This window comes from Callithrix jacchus, chromosome 19 (genome assembly GCF_049354715.1).
Source record: "Callithrix jacchus isolate 240 chromosome 19, calJac240_pri, whole genome shotgun sequence".
NCBI classification, from domain to species: domain Eukaryota; kingdom Metazoa; phylum Chordata; class Mammalia; order Primates; family Cebidae; genus Callithrix; species Callithrix jacchus.
Genome location: NC_133520.1, coordinates 40,897,384 through 40,916,256, shown reverse-complemented (window position 1 = coordinate 40,916,256; position 18,873 = coordinate 40,897,384). Strand labels below are relative to the sequence as shown.

Genomic DNA, 18,873 nt, shown 5'->3' with positions numbered 1-18,873 from the left:
GGGGATATTCTTGCCTTCATTTTCTAAGTGTGGTTGAGAGAGGTTAGGGTTCCTGAAACGTGATACAATTACCAAGTTTCTGAAATGCAGGAAAAAGAACTTTATAGTAGACGAAGGTCACAATGTCCACAGCCTTTGTAACCAAATTGTGAGCATGTTTGGAAAAGCTGCAGGAAATTCACTGAACAAAATTAAGATCAGCCTTTTGAGAAAGGTCTCCCTTGCTGGAAGACCGAGCAGTGTCTTTTACTGAGCCACACATTTGCATGTCGGATTGGATTTCTAAGGAAGGTTCTCTTCAGAACAGTGCCCTTCAATCCACCTGAAAATGCTGCTTCAATTTGCTAGTTAAGAAAGGCTCTAAAAAGACCCCCTCTCAAAGGTACCATCTGTTCATGCAGTCATCAGTGTGTTAAATATTCGACCCATCTGTTGATTTGCTCATCCACTCAAAAGCATTTACCTAGCTCCTCCTGTGTGTCCTCAAGGACTTCCAGCTGTAGAGGACTAAAGAGGGGAAGCAGGTGGTGGAGCTGGAGGTGGAATTGCTGTGGTCCTGCCATGGGTGGTTGGAGGTGGAGGTAGACTGTGAGAGGAACCAAGAAAGTCCGTTGAGATCTCAGAACCAACCCAAATGCCCATCATTGATAGACTAGATAAAGAAAATGTGGCACATATACACTATGGAATACTATGCAGCCATAAAAAAGGATGAGTTCCTTTTTTATGGAACATGGATGAAGCTGAAAGCCATCATTCTCAGCAAACTAACACAGGAACAGAAAACCAAACACCACATGTTCTCTCTCATGAGTGGGAGTTGAACAATGAGACCACGTGGACACAGGGAGGGGAACATCACACACCAGAGCTTTGGGTGATTGGAGGTGGGGGTGGGTGGGCCCTGCCATTGGTGGTTGGAGGTGGAGATGATGTGGGTTCCGCACAGCTTAGGCTGAGCAGGAAGTATGTTTTCAGACCTGGAATGGTTTCCCTATGGTGGACAGGGTTGCTGGAAAAAAAAATAAAATCAGAACATATTGTTTAGGGCATATGATCTTCAAGAGAGAGATTTTTCTTCTCATGGAAATTTGAGGTGTCCTAGCTGTAGGAAGAAGAATTCCTTCCATATTTCATATGAAATTCATGGAAATGCCTCTGCAGAGACTGTTTTTGTACTGCAGGATTACAGCGGCTCTGGAGAATCAGATGAAGCGGAGTGCTGTCGGCTGAGATTCCTTCTTCTTCCTGTTACTGTTTCTTCTTAGCTTTGTGCCCAGGCCGTTTGTAGATCTTGCTTCCTTTGAGACCCCTGCTGCTTTGGTGCCCTGCACTGCCTCTGGAGCCTCCAGTCCTGAGATTCCAACCGCAGGGCCAGGCATGAAACGTGGCCGTCCTCAGGCACGTGGCTGCTGAGCTATGGCAAGCTTGTTAACACAGCAGGACAACCCAGGATACCCTGTTCCTAAAGAAAATGAGGGCTGGGCCTGATGGCTCATACGTGTAATCCCAACACTTTGGGATGCTGAGGCAGGTGGATCACTTGAGGTCAGGAGTTCGTGACCAGCCTGGCCAACATGGTGAAACCCCGTCTCTACTAAAAATACAAAAATTAGACAGCCATGGTGGGGTACACCTGCAATCCCAGCTACTCAGGAGGCTGAGGTGGAGAATTGCTGGAACTTGGGAGGTGGACATTGCAGTGAGCTGAGATCATGCCATTGCACTGTAGTCTGGGTGACAAAGTGAGACCTTGCCTCAAAAAAAGAGAGAAAATGATATTGGCTAGGCATGGTGGCACAGGCTTGTAATCTCAGCACCTTGGGAGGCCGAGGCAGGTGGATCACGAGGTCAGGAGTTCAAGACCAGCCTGACTAACATGGAGAAACCCCGTCTCTATTAAAAAAAAAAAAAATACAAAAAAAATTAGCTGGGTGTGGATGGGATTACATGCCTGAGGCAGGAGAATCCCTTGAACCTGGGAGGCAGAGGTTGCAGTGAGCTGAGATCACGCCATTGCACTCTAGCCTGGGCAACAAGAACTCCATCTCAAAAAAAAAAAATAATAAATCAGAATCACATCATCTGTAAACGTACACACCTCTGCTGTTTAAGATGTAGCCAACATGGGTAGAGGTTTTTTTGAAGCATTTATGTTTTAAAATATGTGGTTAGAGTACTTTTTTATGACAAAACCATGAGTTTTAGGTTGGAAGTCATTACAATTTGGGGGTAGGAACCTGCAGTCTGGTGGAGGGTAAGCTCTTCCTTTCACCATGACCAGCCTCACTTGTTGGCATTAGCTTAAAACCAACTTTGGCGGAATACGGTGGCTCATGCCTGTAATCCCAGCACTTTGGGAGGCTGAGGTGAGTGGACCACAAGGTCAGGAGTTTGAGACCAGCCTGGCTAACTGGTCTCAAACTAGAGATCTTCACTAGAGATGGTGAAACCCTGTCTCTACTAAAAAGACAAAAATTAGCTGGGCATGGTGGCAGGCACCAGTAATCCCAGCTACTCAGGAGGCTGAGGCAGGAGAATTGCTTGAACCCAGGAGGTAGAGGTTGCAGTGAGCTGTGATTACACCACTGTACTCCAGCCTGAGTGACAGAGCGAGACTGTTTCAAAAAGAAAAACAAACCCACCTTATTCCACGGCATGCCACTTTGTCCTCAGAGAATTCATAAAGACAGGCTTAAGAATCCCTTTCCTTCACTGCTGGAAATGGGTTGATAACGTCAGGAAGAATCCACATGGCAACAATGGATCACCCAGCAGGGCTGGTTTACTTCCTGCACCTCGCCAGCAGTCTCGCCACCAGAGCAGCCCTGAACAGAGGAGACAGGGACATTTGTAACGTTCATGACTGATGCAGTCGCCCTACTGCTGCGTCCAGTTTCCATTGGCCAGAACGGGACCTCACATTCTATGCTTGACCCGATTGGCTAAAAACTTGAGAATTTCCTGAATAGATAAGGGAGAAAGAAGACAGCGAAGGAGAGGAAGCCAGTGGAGAGGGGCAGGAGGGTTTCCAAATAAGGAATGGCAGGCACCAGGGTTTGGAGCTTGCACAGCCCTGTTCAGACCTGCTGGAGCGAGTCAAGGTAGCTGATTTAGAGGAAATGTTCATGGGTATGTGTCTATGCTACTGGCGGATAATGGCCATAGAGCTGGAGAGTGTAACTTAAACTTTGAACAAGAATTTTCTCATCTCCACATCCATCCTTCTGATTCTAGGAATAGGAATGTCAGTTCAATCCGGTGAGTCCCGACACGGCGTTGGTGTGCCGGGCACACTGTGGGGGATATTGGTGGTGCCGGCGGTTGTGATTAGAACCGTTGCAGGCTTGTCCTTCGCCTCCCCTACTCCATGCGAGGCTAAATGTGCACCCTCGCTCACTGCTAAATGGAGAGAGTACTCGGGAGGCCATGGGGAACGTGAAAGCGGCACCGTCATCGTCAGCTGGATTTGATGCAGGGCGATGGGCAGGGGCCCAGGACACCTCTCCCTCTCCGCAGATGGTAACGACGCCACAGCGGGGACGAGACCTGCCTAACAGGATCCGAGCGCCTGTGATTTTCCTAAAGGAAGGTACGTCTTCACAGTGCACGTTCACACAGTCTAACTGACGCTTTCCAAACGCACACGAAAGGCCATCGGGCAGCCACTGCTCGTCTCCTCACCTCCTTTTTGTTGTCACAAGGTGTTCTGTTCAGAAAGAAAGAAGCTGTCAGAATCTTCCAGCAGAAATATCATGAACATGATTTACTAGGTGGGTTCTTTAGGGTTACTGAGCAAAGCAATGGCATTTCCAGACCATGGTGCATTTGTTCAGCCTCCCACAAATTCAGGGAAGTGGCTTTATTTCTTCCCACCTGAATAGGCCCCCTGTCCTCTGCCTGGAGACTGCAATGCCAGCAGCTGCTGGGTTGCTCCAGGACCGCCAGGCACAGCTTCCAAACCACTGTCTCTTTTCATTTCTGTGGCCTTATAATGCTCAGAAATGTTGACTTCTACAGAGAGCCAAGGAAAGTTCAAATGTGTGCCAAGGCTCTGGTGGTGGGCTTGGGACAAGGAGCAGCAGCTTGTAAAGAGCAGGAGACGCCTGGCCTCCTCTGTGATGCCTGCCTCTCTCAGAAGCAAATTCATGAGGACAAGCTTCTGGTTTCTGTGCGCTTAGCAGGCATTCCGGTGTTCCTAAGAATCATACCCAGGATTTAAAAAATTCATGTATCGGGCTGGGCGCGGTGGCTCACGCCTGTAATCCCAGCACTTTGGGAGGCCGAGGCAGGCGGATCACGAGGTCAGGAGATCAAGACCATCCTGGCCAACGTGGTGAAACCCGTCTCTACTGAAAATACCAAAATTAGCTGGGCATGGTGGCGGGCGCCTGTAGTCCCAGCTACTGGGGAAGCTGAGACAGGAGAATTGCTTGAACCCGGGAGGTGGAGGTTGCAGTGAGCTGGGATGGTGCCACTGCAGTCCATCCTGGCGACCAAGTGAGACACTGTCTCAGAAACAAAACAAAAAAAATTCATGTATTTCGTTATGACTGTGAAACATTATAGAAACGGGAGGCGATGTGCCCGTCATCAGATCTGTCCAGTCTCACCGTGTGCACATCAAGGGTCAGACCCCACGAGGCCAAGGGCTCAGCAGGAACCCTTCTTCCTGCCTTCACGTCCATCTCGCAGTCCTCTCTTTCCTGTCACTGACAGTGTGTGTTTTTCATTTCTCTCTTTTCTTTTTCTGCTCCTTACAATCTGAAGAAGTGAAAACACGATTCCGGGCTCGGCAGCGTTGGAACCATTTTGTAAAAGGACCTAAGCGTTTTACGACCTGGGGCACCTTCTTTAGGAAATGGAATGCAGATGGCCATGTATACACGTTGCTGGGACCCCTCCCGTGGCCTCGGAGGGGACCCAGGCAGCTGAGGAGCCTTGAATCTCCAGCTCCCTTCAGCTTTACGGTGATTCAGTCTCTGGTTAGGACCATTATGATTTCTTTCTTCATTTCCCCCTTACTTTTCTTTTTCATTTGAGATGGAGTTTCGCTCTGTTGCCCAGGCTGAGTGGAATGGCATGATCTTGGCTCACTGCAGCCTCCAACTCCCGGGTTCAAGCGATTCTCCTGCCTCAGCCTCCCAAGTAGCTGGAATTAGAGGCACGTGCCACCACACCTGGCTAATTTTTCTTGCCTTTTTAGTAGAAATGGGGTTCCTCCATGTTGGTCAGGCTGGTATCGAACTCCAGACCTCAGGTGATCCACCTGCCTCAGCCTCCCAAAATGCCGGGATTACAAGCATGAGCCTGGCCTATTTGCCCCTTACTTATGCCTCATAGGAAATTAAACAGATTTGAGGGTTTGAATGGAAAAGGCTTTCTTTATGTAGTGCTACCATTTTAGATGATCAGAGCATGCAGGATAAAAGGCACAAGCCTTACTTGTCCCATCCGGTTATTGCATCGATTGAGTTGTTTTTCTTTCTCATTTGCTTTCCTCCCCTGCGTTTTGTACTCTCCTCTCCCCAGACCTTGAGCTAGTGAAACCTCTCTAGGATTGGACATCTGTCAGAGGCTGCAGCGACAGCTCTTGATCTGGATCCATGAGTCCTGACTCCCCGATACCGTGTGCTGAGAGAGGGTCTTGTTTTCATAATTACGACAGTTCCCATGTGCTGAACGCTTCCTACGTACCAGGTAGGTCCAGGGCTCTGTCACCCCGGAAGAGTCAAGACCTGTGTTACAGCACTGAGAAGGAAAGAGTCCAGCCTCTGATGGCTTTTTTTCTAAAATGACTGCAACACATGGACATATTTTTAGCTCTTTTTCCCCCATGAAATGTATTTTCTAATGCCTTAAGACATTAGATCAATGGGAAAAGAGAGCATTTATGTTTTTATGAAGGTAATATTTTTAGTGGCAAAATGAGCTTTATTAGACCTCGGGAACCTGTGACTTCCAGAAAACAAGAATGGTCTGAGCTGGAATTGAAGGAATGTCTTTCTCCTAGACATGCCAGTCAACATGTAGCCAGCTCTAAGGGAAGAATGGCAGAGAGGGGACTATCTGAGTCCTGCCACAGCCTGTCAAGAGAGTGACAGGCGAGGGTGGGCAGGGGCTCGGCAAGAGCCGCTTTGCTGATGGGGCTGTGTTTCTGCCTTTGGCTGAGGAGAGGGCAGGAGAGAGACCCAGGCTGGGAGCCGGGCGTGCCTGAGCCTCCTGTGTCATTTGGAGCATGTCATTGTGGGGGAATCACTTATCTTTGTGGGGTGGCGGGGCGGGGGGGGGGCAAGGCCTAACATTTGTGAAAATAGGGACTAGGCTGGGACTAAGGGTTCCTTCTAGCCTGCAGTCTGCTTCCATCTATTTACTCAGAGTCATAAACATATAGCTCTGATATAGGCCAAGATATCGAAGGAGTTGGTAGTTGCCATTTCACTTTGTAAGACTTTCTCTTTTGAATACCTTGTATTCATTTTATTTTAGTTGTCGAGCAGAGAGCTAAACTGAGTGCCTGTGTGTTTGCAGTAAGCGTCGCCTGCCTTCGTGCACGCTGCGGTGTGGTATGGTTTGCTTACCTCCTCGCGGGGCCAGCTGCGCCGTGGCCACAGGCTGGCACTAGGCTCCTTCTAGCAAAGACCTGGGAATGTGATGCCCGTGTAGCTGGCTTACAAAGGACTCACGCCCCTGAGCAGGAAAGGGCACGACACTCATGTTGGCACTGTGACCACCATCCTGGTCACAGGGCCTGCTCTCCACCCTGGCAGGGCCATTCTCTGACAAGGAGGGACACGGGGTTTGAGGCAGCCCCAGTTGTCACTCATTGAGAACTCGTGGAGACAGAGGGGAGCAGTGACCCTGGGAGTCGGCCGGAGAGTCCATTCATCCACGCCGCGAGACGTGTCTGTGGCGATTCATACGTCTGTGCGCATTCTGCGATGCATTGTGTGTTCCTATTAGTATATTATAACCTATTAGATGGTAATTTTCTCTAATTTTCTGTCATTTTGTAGTTCTGTGCAAAAGGCATGAAATTGTGGATTGAAATGAGGGCATCTGGAGATTGCTAGACAACGCCAGCTGAATGGGCAGGCTCTCAAAGCCGCCGCGTGTTTGGGCGGCTTTCGCCATTGCTGAATTTTCCCTTTTCTGGAGGTGGGAACAGGATAAGAGGCGGCCCCTGGTCCCTAGAGAATATTTCCAAAGTGTGTTTTCCAGTTGGGATCGGTTATTGCTTGTTGACTTGGTCTCAGGATTGGGCCGCATTCTAATTCCGGAACTGCCAGGCCTCAGGGAGGCATCTGCTTTTCAGGGCTGTCTGCCCACCACCTGCCACTAACACAAGTCAGAGGGCCGTGGCCCTTATCAGTGCCTCAATGGGAAGGGCAGAGTGGATTTCCATGGACACCCTGGCATTCCCGCCTGCGGCTCTGGAGCGCCACACTCATTCCCACCGTCTCTCCTTGGACTTGAACCACAGACAGATGAAGCCCCAGGAACGAGCTGTAGCTGGGGAGATTCTGGAAGTGCAGCCCAACCCTCCATGTGCGGAAGGACAAGGCCCAGACCCCCGCTTCCTCCTTTTCAGGTGGCTCAATGGCTGGAGGCTGCCATGACCCCCCTCACACACATTCACTCAGTCACCATTCACTTCCACTCTCCTGCCCCACCCCTCCCAGGCTCCCAGCTCTGTCACATGTACCTTGAAGGTTTGCTGGATGATATCATGGTAGACACTAGCTAGTTGTTAAATAAACAGTTGAGTGACATGTATACAATCAATAAGAACAAAAAAGCTGTTTTTAAAAAAATCTTTTACATTTATTTATTTATTTATTTGAGATGCTCTGTCACCAGGCTGGAGTGCAGTGGTGCCATCTCAGCTCACTGCAACCTCCACCTCACAGGTTCAAGTGATTCTCCTGCCTCAGCCTCCCAAGTAGCTGAGATTACAGGCATCTGCCGCCACACCCAGCTAATTTTTGTATTTTTAGTAGACACGGGGTTTCACCATGTTGGCCAGGATGGTTTTGATCTCTTGACCTGGTGATCTGCCCGCCTCAGCCTCTTAAAGTGCTGGGATTTTTATTTTTTAAGAGACAGGTTCTCATTCTGTTGTGCAGGCTGAAATGCAGTGGCACAGTCATGGCTCACTGTAGCCTCAAAGTCCTGGGCTCAAGTGATCCTCCTGCCTCAGCCTCCCAAGTAGCTGGGACCACAGGTGCATGCTGCCACATCTGGCTAATTTTAAAGTTTTTTGTGGAGATAGGATCTTGTTATGTTGCCCAGTCTGATCTTGAACCTCTGGGCTCAACCGATCCTCCCACCTTGGCCTTTTGAAATGCAGGGATTACAGGAGTGAGCCACTGTGCCTGGCCCAAGAAGGATTTTAATATTAGGAGCCCGAGTTACCTGAGCAGACACAGTCCAGTCTCTGGTCTCAAGGTTCCAAGTAGAATGCTCTGCTTTAGCGCGCAGGCCCACCTGCGCTGGCCTGAGGAGAGGAGGAAATTCAGGAGTGGGAGATGACATCTCCTAGCCAAGAGGAGCTGCTGAGCGTGTGGGCTGAGACTCTTGGGTAGGGTGTGTGAGGGAATCACATGGCCTCGTGAAATTCTTCATGGAGAATCCCAGGCAGATGGCATGGGCAGGCAGGCTGGCACACAGCATGTGTGAGGAAGAGCGGCAGGGACAACTGGCGTGGCGGGGGGAGGGGGTGGGGGTGTTAGAGGCGGTCTGATGTATTCACTCCTTCTTTTAATGATTTCACATTAAGTGATTTTTAAAAAGGCACGCTTGGCCGGGTGCAGTGGCTCACACCTGTAATCCTAGCACTTTGGGAGGCCAAGGCGGGCGGATCATGAGGTCAGGAGTTCGAGACCAGCCTGGCCAATATGATGAAACCCCGTCTCTACTAAAAATACAAAAAATTAGCTGGGCATGGTGGTGGGCACCTGTAATCTCAGCTTCTGGGGAGGCTGAGGCATGAGAATTGCTTGAACCCGGGAGGCAGAGGTTTCACTGAGCCGAGATCACACCACTGTACTGCAGCCTGGGGAACAGACTCCATGTAAAAAAGAAATACATAAATAATAAAATAGAAAGGCATGCTCACCAATGAGGAGGGGGAAGCCCCTGCAAAGAGAAAACCCATGTAATAAGAAACAGGGGCGATTAGAGATGCTGGAGAAGCCCGCTGACAAATGCACAGCTGGGAGGAGAAACCGTGATTCTGAGATGCTGGTACCCAGGAAGGAGCAGCCTCAGAGCGGAAAGCAGCCATGGTTCAGAGGTGGTGGGAGTCCGAGATAGGACCGAGGGTAGGAAGGGCTTGGGATGACAGCAGAGCCTGCTGTTGGAGGCACAGGCTCCTCATTCCCTGCGAGTGACAGAGAGCCTGGAGTCACGCTCTTGCTGAGGAGGATGCATGTGTGCACCTGAGGCTTTCCAGCGCCACCGTGCCGAGTTGTGGGGGTCCCGAACCAGGAGTAGAAGAGCTTTACAAGCCAACTTTGAGGAGTGGCAGGGCACACACTGAGAAAAAACTAGTGCCCCCGACACTCATTTTCTTTCTTCTTTTTTTTTTTCTTGAAATGGAGTCTTACTTTGTTGCCCAGGCTAAAGTGCATTGGTGCAATCTTGGCTCATTGCAATCTCTACCTCCTGGGTTCAAGCGATTCTCCTGCTCAGCCTCCTGAGGGGCTGGGATTACAGGCACACACCACCACGCGCAGCTTATTTTTCTATTTTTAGTAGAGATGGGGTTTCACCATGTTGGTCAGGCTGGTCTCGAACTCCTGACCTCATGATCCACCAGCCTCGGCCTCTCAAAGTGCTGAGATTACAGGCATGAGCCACTGCACGCAGCTGAAACTCTTTCTTTATATGTAAACCAAAGGCCCCAACATCAGGGTGCTCTTAAGGAAAGCCCTCAATCACCCAAGACGTTAAATGAAACGCAGATCTGAAAATTGGTGCCGGAAATGTGAGGTAAGCATATTTGCCAAAACATGGCGTCCACCCTGAAGTAGGGGGCTACCTGTGGCGGGCACTTTTGTGACGCTTCAGCTCTAAGTGAGAAGGGATTTCCGGGGAGAATGGGACTGTCCTGGATGGTGGCTGCTGAGGAAGGACTTTATTTTCCATGGAGCTCTGGTGGGCTGTGAGACTGGCTGTAGATGAAGCAGTATCCCCTGCACAATATTCACTGTGTACTGTTACTGTATAGCGCGTGGTACTAAGATAACGTCCATGTGATAGAGTATACTTCGTTCATACGGATTTTTAAAAAGTGAGGTTTAGTTTGGTCTGAAGTCTTCCTCATCAGGAGGCCGGGCGTGGTGTCGCAGGTCTGTAATCCCAGCACTTGAGGTCAGGAGTTCGAGACTAGCTTGGCTAACATGGTGAAACTCCGTCTCTAAGTACAAAAATCAGCTGGTTGTGGTGGCATGTGGCTGTAATCCCAGCTACTTGGGAGGCTGAGGCAGGAGAATCACCTGAACCCGGGAGGTGGAGGTGGCAGGGAGCTGAGATCGCGCTGCTGCACTCCAGCCTGGTGACACAGCAAGACTCTGACTCAAAATGAATAAATACATACATATATACAAATGAAAATAAAGTCCTCATCAGGAAATGCAGTAAGCCCACGGTTTCGAACTGGGTTAACCTGCCACGGCACCGTCTTCTAAGCCGTTGGTGTGCTGGCGTTGGAGGAGCGTGGAGGTAAAACCTTTCTTTGAACTTCAGGCAGATGATTAAAAATGGCACAACCCCCAGCCATCTCCCAAGGGGCAGGTGAGAGGTGGCTTAGCATCTCAGGTCAGAGTGGGCTTCTCCCAGTTCATTAGTGTTCACTCCCTGATCTGCATTTGCGTCTGAAAAGATGCCAGAAGTAAGATGCCTGAAGTAAGCACATCCTTTCCTTTTTTATTTTTCCCTGGCCAATTCTTTAGGGAGGGAGCTTTTGTCTGATCTAACCTTTCTCTCCCTCTTTGGGTTCACTCTCCACCTTTGTCTGGGTTTTCCCCCTGCCACGTACCAACACCCCCGCCGCTGGCGTGTTGTGCGTTGTCTCCCGGAAGCCTTAGACCTGCTGGTTTTCACACTGGGTGGTGGAGTCCCTCACGTGGGTTGTGCTTTGCACGAGACAGTGAGGAGTCCCGGCTGGTTTGCGGGCTCCCTGCCTTGTGACCTGGCTTCCTTTCATGGCCTATGAGTTTCTGTTTTTTGGGAGGGTATCTGTGGCTTTTGTTGTTTTAGATGGAGTCTCGCTCTGTGCCCAGGCTGGAGTCCAGTGGCACAGTCTCAGCTCACCATAGCCTCCACTTCCCATGTTCAAGTGATTCTCCTGCCTCAGCCTCCCGAGTAGCTGAGATTACAGGTATGTGCCACCATGCTCGGCTAATTTTTGTATTTTTTAGTAGAGATGGTGTTTCACTATGTTGGCCAGGCTGGTCTCGAATGCCTGACCTCGTGATCTGCCCACCTTGGCCTCCGAAAGTTCTGGGATTACAGGTGTGAGCCACCCTCCCGGCAGTATCTGTGGCTTTTATGTCATCTTGCTGCCTCTCCTTTGCACAGGGGGACTGGCTTTGCTGTCGATGGCAGAGCTGAGGCAAGTGCAGAAGGGAAGCGTAGTGCTCAGAAGCATCTCCTGGAGACGCTGTGTATTTTCAATGTGGGTCTCTCCAAATCCGGCAGAAAGAAGGCAAAGTGTAGGGTGGGGTACCAACACGAAGCCATCATGGTGGCACCAAGGATTTCTTGGGCAGCAGTAATCTAAGGACTGGTGGGAAAGAAGAAATCAGAGTCTGCATGCAAAAGAAGAGCAGAACAGTCACTGTAGCTGGATTGATGGAACACTGGACAGCCAGCAGAAAGTCACACACCCGTGTGCACAGCACATTAGCCACGAGAGCCGAAAGGTAGAAACAGCACCAGTGTCCATCACCGTATGAATGGATGAACAAGATGTGTCTATACATACGATGGAACCCGTTTCAGCTTTAAAAAGGAATGAAATTCGGACACACGCTACAGCCTGGATACATCTTGAAGACGATGCTAAATCAGAAAGCCAGTCACCGAAGCACAGATGCCATATGACTCCACTTACATGAGGTAGCGGGAGCAGTCAAGTTCAGAGCAAACTAGGCCAAGTAGAAAGGGGTTGCTGGGGCTGCTGGGGAGGATGGGCCGCTCGTGGTGAATGGTGCGGAGCTTCAGCTGGGAAGCTGGAGAGCGTTCTGGAGGTGGGTGGTGGCGATGGCTGCAGTAGTGTGACTGTATTTAATACCATGGACCTGTACACTTAAAAGTCGTTGTGGTCAGGCGCTCACGCCTGTAATCCCAGCACTTTGGGAGGCCAAGGTGAGCGGATCATGAGGTCAGGAGTGGCACCGCTGAACTCCAGACTGGGAGACAGAGTGAAATTCCATCTCAAAAAAAAAAAAGAAGATTAAAGTGGTAAATTTTATGTTACATTTTTATGTACACATGCATGCATGCACACACTTGTAACTCTCCATTTTCTATCTTTTGATCCTAACCTTTAACCTCTCCTCAGGCTGGGTATGGTGGCTCGTACCTGTAATCCCAGAGCTTTGGGAAGCTGAGGCAGGCAGGTCCCTTGGGCTCAGGAGTTCAAGACCAGACTGGCCAACATGGTGAAACCCTGTCTCTACTAAAAATACACAAATTAGCCAGGCTTGGTGGTGCACACCTGTAATCCCAGCTACTCAGGAGGGGAGGCAGGAGCATCGCTTGAACCTCGGGAGCGGAGGTTGCCGTGAGCTGAGATCCGCGCCATTGCACTCCAGCCTGGGCAACAGTGAGACTCTGCCTCAAAAAAAAACAGTCTCTGTGAGTGGGTGTCAGGTGAGCTGGGCTGGGGTGGGCAGTTTATCTGGGGCTTAGAAGGAAGCAGGACATCAGTGTCTCCTGTCACCCATACAGCAAGGTGCAGGGAGCAGCATGTGTGTGAACAGCAATGGCCTCTGTTTGCGGTTTTCAGAGGAAATGGTGGTAACTCCCGTCAGCATCCTGCATTCTACCTGCAGCTTTAAAATCCGCTCTCTGTGTTTCAAGCCATCTCACAGGTGCCTACTAACCTAATTTGTGTTCGCTCATTCCTAACACCCAGGAATGTTGTTACAATGTTACTGCCTGGTGTGAACTGCCTCTGAGTAGTCCTTGTATCCTGGCTGATTAATGGCGAGGTAATTGCCCCTCATTTCTTTGCCTTCAGAGCAGTGCCACCTGGGTCTTTACTGCCCTCAAAACAGATGTCTTCTGCAAAGAGTGAAATTCCGATCAGTCCGTCCCTCCTCATAAAACATGGAGGTGAGAAGCAGGAAGGGCGGAGAGCAGGTGGCCCTGCAGGGGCCTTCAGAAGAGTGACCTCCGTCTGGGGTCAGGCCCCGGCTCCCTGGAGGGTCAGCAGAGGGGAAGGGGCCTCTCCTGGAGAGGAATATGGACGCGGGGCAGACAAAGGAACAGACACCGCCAAGAATGAGGAGTGAGTCTGCAGGACGGCTTAGGGTGTATGTCTGTCTTCTACTAACGGTGACACAGTTTGAGCATTTTCTCTGTGTCTCCCTCCACCGAGTATTTTCCGCGACTGCTCTCATGTCAGCCTGCTACTAACCTGTACAGTAGGTATTACTGCCAGTCCGTTTTCATAGATGAGGCCCCAGGGTAAAGAGGGTAGCTAACTGGACCAAGTCTACACCTGTATTAGGTGTTAGAGTTGGGATCTGAACTCAGATCTCATGACCTTAAGTCGGGCAAGAATTGGATGTAATCTGGAGTGCCCAGCATGTTCCGCTGGGCCTGTGATTTCAGTTATCCATAAGAAAGCAGGAGACAGCTGAAATCACTTAGACCCAGCGCCAGTGGGCTCTCTGACTTCTTTTTGCCCTGATGGTCTCTGGGGGCTTCAGACTGTCCATCTGCTCTCTGGATTCTGCGGTCCAACTGGCACTTCTATGCTAAAAATGAAGAGATAATGGCAAAATTGAGGAATTGCGGAGCACAGAGGGCCCTGCAGTCTGGGTGAGGCCCAGCTGCCTCCACGGTCCTCTCAGTCTAAGTCTCAGAGTGCCACTTCCCCTTTTTGGCTTTGCCTTGTCCTCCCCTGGCCTGGCATCCGAGACTCCTGCAGGTGCTTACCTGTGTGACACACACACACACATATATGCACTCTAGTGCCAAAAGTGATGCACCAGGAGGTTGGTTTTCTTGGCCTGAGAATCTGTGTCATCTGAATGAGGTAGAGGCTGAAGGAGCTGGACTAGGAGGGAGGAGACTTGGGAAGTCGTCAGGATGGATTCTCTGCTCACCAGCAGCTGCAGGGAAAGAAGAGTCCCATGTAGGGATTGCTGTCCCATTCTGCAGAGCTGCTGGGCTTTATGCTGCACGGATGCCATCTAGAAGAAGTACCGTCCGCAGGGTGCAGTGGCTCACGCCTGTAATCCCAGCACTTTAGGAAGCCAGGGTGGGCAGATCATGAGGTCAGGAGTTCGAGACCAGCCTGACCAACATGGTAAAACCCCATCTCTACTAAAAACACAAAAATGAGCCAGGTGTGGTGGTGCTCGCCTATAATCCCAGCTGCTCAGGAGGCTGAGGCAGGAGAATCGCTTGAACCGGGGAGGCAGAGGTTGCAGTGAGCTGAGATCACACCACTGTACTCCAGCCTGGGTGACGGAGCAAAACTCCATCTCAAAAAAAAAAGAAGCACCATCCGCTGTTCTCAGAAAGAAGAGAGAGGAAGGAGACAGGAGTGCACAGAGTGAGTGGGCCGTTAGAGAAAGGACTGCACCAGGGATGAAAGAGACCCGCTTGTAGGGTTTAGGGGCATCATGCTGGACGGGGGTCGTGGTGTGTGCGTGCCTCCAACTCGCTGCTGCATGATGGGTCTGGCCACTTGGTGAAGGGTGAAGTGACCTTGGTCTGCTCTGGGAAGCCATGCTGTTTTGCCTTTCTTCACACACGTGGAATGACGACCAGATGGACTGGCAGGAAAAGGTTCTCTCGGGAATAATGACTCGCTTCTCTGTAAGCACATGGGCGGCAGCTCTGTGAGCACTCTTGGGAGAGCCTCTAAAGCGTCCTGGGGTTTAGGTATTTCCTGCTTTTTCGTATTCACCTCCGATTCACCATGCCTTTAGCCTTCCTCACCTGAACACAGCTGATGCCCTATGACTTCTTACCTTTTCTTTCCCCAAAGTGGCCAGAGACTGAAAATCCACCTTTGTTAAACTGGAAAGCCTGGTGCTTTGCTAATTAGTCCATTTGAAATGAAACTGAAACCCGGGCTGGGATTTTTGGTTCACCTCCCAGATCACAGGAATTTATTGCCTTCTTAACAGTTGAATAAGCAATTTTCAGTGATCCAAGAACAAGTAGACCACTTGGATTCCTGGGTAGGCTGCTAGTCCTGTCTCTTTGCAGGTTTGTGACTTACCTTTGCTTCCATGGGGGCCCGTGGGAAGAAAGGAGGCAGGAAATGAGGTGCAAAGGGAAAATTGGAGTGAGTGGGCATTGCGGTTTATCAAGTAGAAGTAATTCTGTGTGTGTGTTTGGGAGGATGTGGAGGGCATTTACAAGTTCTTTCTATCATCTATCTATCTGTCTCTTTTTGAGACAGAGTCATGCCCTGTCACCCAGGCTGGTGTGCAGTGACACAATCTCTGCCCGCTGCAACCTCTACCTCCTGGGTTCAAGTGATCCTCTTGCTTTAGCCTTCCAAGTAGCTGGGATTACAGGTGCCTGCCACCATGCCTTGCTAATGGTTGTATTTTTAGTAAGGGGGGGTTGACTATTCTGGGCAGGCTGGTCTCAGACTCTTGACTTTAAGTGATCTGCCCACTTTGGCCTCCCAAAGTGCTGGAATTACACGTGTGAGCCACCATGCTCAGCCATTTGTTTAGCCTGGTAACCTAGAAGTACTTAGGGGGTGTGTGTGTGTGCGCGTGCGCGTGTCGGTTTTCTAATCTTCGGTTCACAAATGTATTCCAAATTCTTAGAACTGACATATAGGAATTCAATAAATATTTATTAAAAGAATAAATAAATGACTGTGGTATGTGTGTTCATAGATGCGAAAACAGACAGTAACGTCTGACCCATAAGTCATTGATTGAGCAACCATAAGTATGTAAAATAGTGACAAATTATTAAGTCCGAAAGGCCATGCCATGGCTGCATAGGGTGACAAACTCATGCTCATGTTCCTTTAAGAGAAACTTATCTTCTTTCTCAGCCAGGTCTCCTTTAGATTCTGTGCTTGGCCGGAGAGGATCAGAAATGGCTAATCAAAGATAGAGACAATCACAAAGGCGAAACCAACAAAGTGACAGCCAGCAGCTTGACAGGAAGAGAGAGGACAGAAAGCAGACGCAGCTTCTCTGAGTACAGCCGTCGGGTTTAGGGCACACGGCTTTGTGCACCTTACTGTGCCTTTGGAAGTGACGTCATGCGGCGTGGAATGAAAGGGATTAACACTCATAGTGGACACTTATGGACACTTATAATAAAAGCTTAAATTATACCTCATAACTTGCAGGAAGATGAAGTTGCTCTAATTCTTTTGCAAAATTCCTTCTGAATGCTTTACTTATTTCTTTTTTTTTGTTTTTGGAGATTTGTAGCTGGAGTCTTGCTCTGTTGCCCAGGCTGGAGTGCAATGGCGCAATCTCGACTCACTGCAACCTCTGACTCCTGGGTTCAAGCAATTCTCCCACCTCAGCCTCCCGAGTAGCTGGGATTAGATGCACGTGCCACCACGCCCAGCTAACTTTTTGTATTTTAGTAGAGATAGGGTTTCACTGTGTTACCCAGACTGGTCTTGAACTCCTGACCTCATGATTCCCCCACCTTGGCCTCCCAAAGTGCTGGGATGACTGGCATGAGCCACTGCTCCCTGCCTACATGTTTCTTAAAGAGTACATGCTTCCATTATACACACCAGGAAGCAGAAAACTGTGCCCTGCAGGCCAAATCCAGCCTGCTGCTTGTTTTTATAAATAAAGTTTTATTGAAAACAACCATGCTTACTCATGTACGTGTTGCCTATGGCAACTTCCTTCTACTTCTCAGCAGAATTGAGTAGTTGAAACAGAACCCATGGCCTGCAGAGCCAAAAATTTTTAATGGCTCTTTATAGCAAAAGTTTGCCAACCCCCGATCCAGATGTTAAGTTCCTGTTGAATGCTGGTTTGTGCTTACGTATGCATCCGATTCACTTTCATGAGTTACCAAGTGATCCGCGTGCGTGAGTGTGAACACGTAGACATTTCTGTGTGGTAGTTAAGCACAACTAGGTGTGAGCACCGTATTCTCAGACATGGCTTTAGAAGAGAGTTTCTAAGAACTTAGCGGTGAGTCCCTTCTGTCTCCGTCACCTGATGGCATGGAGCAGTCTGTTGTAACCTCTGACCCGAAGCGCAAAGGCCTTCTGGAGGAACTGGAGCCCCCTTGGAAGCCTCCCTGCACATTCACCATTTCCAAAGTAGCTCGCTGAGTACAGGCACACTGAACACACCCAAAGCTTACCCGGGACCCTAGCAGTCTAAAGGATTCAGTGATTCTGTGTCCCAGACTGCAGGGGGCCTTGTGGGATATTGAAGTGGTGAGGAATGGATGCTTCATCAGGTAGAATTTTGCTTTTAGGGTATTCTTGTGGCCCTTGTCATTGACTCAATGGAGAGTTTTTCCAGCTAAGGCAGCCATGTTGGTTTATTATTCTGTACAGACGTGACTGATACCGCATTAGCACGAGATTTCACTAGCGCTCACTTCCATATACTCCTGGAGCAGCCAGGCTCATATACGTCACTGGACTCCGTTAATTTTCAAGTGTCAATAGCCCAAAACTCATGATGGAAAACAAGTTTCTGAGATGATAGACTCCTCTGGGTAAAATACGGATATTATCATAAAATAGGTACTAAAATGTGATTTGGATTTGGGATGGGGAAGTAACTACCATTTTATTGCTGAGATGCCATTCATATACCATAAAATTCACTGTTTAAATTAGTTTTTAGTATATTTACAAAATCATGAATAGGTATTTTCACCTTTTTTTCTGAATATAAGAAGATTGGTTCATTTTGGAGAATTCCATGTAACTCGTGCCAAAGTAGCCATTCCAGTTGCCCAGAAACTCACATGTCTACGCTCTGTCACGATTCGGCAGCTCGCTACCTGATGAATTGTACAGCAAGACTTGCGATATGGGGAGCAAAAGCAACGTGCAGGGGTTTTGGATAGAAAGGCTTAGTGTGGAACCAGGCTCAGTCTGGAGGCAGGGAAGCTTCTCTGAGGATGTATTGTTTCAGCCGAGATCTAAGGGATGGGACAGGGAAATGTACTGTTGTCATCCAGGTGAGCAGTGACGGCAGGCACGCAGTGGATGCAGAAAGTGGATGTGAGGCACACTTAGGAGATGGAATTGACGACCATCATCTTATTTATATTTTTCACATCTATAGTTAGAGTCCATCCTCCCACCCTCCCCTCCCCTCCCCTCCCCTCCGAGTCTTGCTCATTCGCCCAGGCTGGACCACTGAAGTACAGTGGCATGATCTCAGCTCACTGCAACCTCTGTCTCCCGGTTTCAAGCAATTCTCCCACCACAGCCTCCTGAGTAGCTGGGATTACAGGCATGCACCACCACGCCCAGCTAATTTTTGTATTTTTAGTAGAGACAGTGTTTTACCACATTGGCCAGGCTGGTCTTGATCTCCTGACCTCGTGATCCACCCATCTTGGCCTCCCAAAATGCTGGGCCATCATGCCTGGCCCATCAGTGACCCTGATTTCTCGCTTTGTCACCCAGGCTAGTGTGCAGCGGCGTGGTCATGG

General features: G+C 49.5%; 1 protein-coding gene across 10 annotated transcripts in view; it reads left to right on the top strand.

Annotated features, from left to right (window-relative positions):
• KIF26B (kinesin family member 26B) overlaps positions 1-18,873 on the top strand; it is a 636,506-nt gene that overhangs the window by 227,730 nt on the left and 389,903 nt on the right. The window contains exon 1 of one of the 10 annotated variants that reach the window (XM_035280620.3): positions 5,546-5,700. The exons of the other annotated variants lie outside the window; for them this stretch is intronic. The gene's annotated coding sequence lies outside the window, so the exon portion shown is untranslated. Of the gene's footprint in view, positions 1-5,545; positions 5,701-18,873 lie in introns of those variants that run through there. 10 annotated transcript variants of the gene reach the window in all.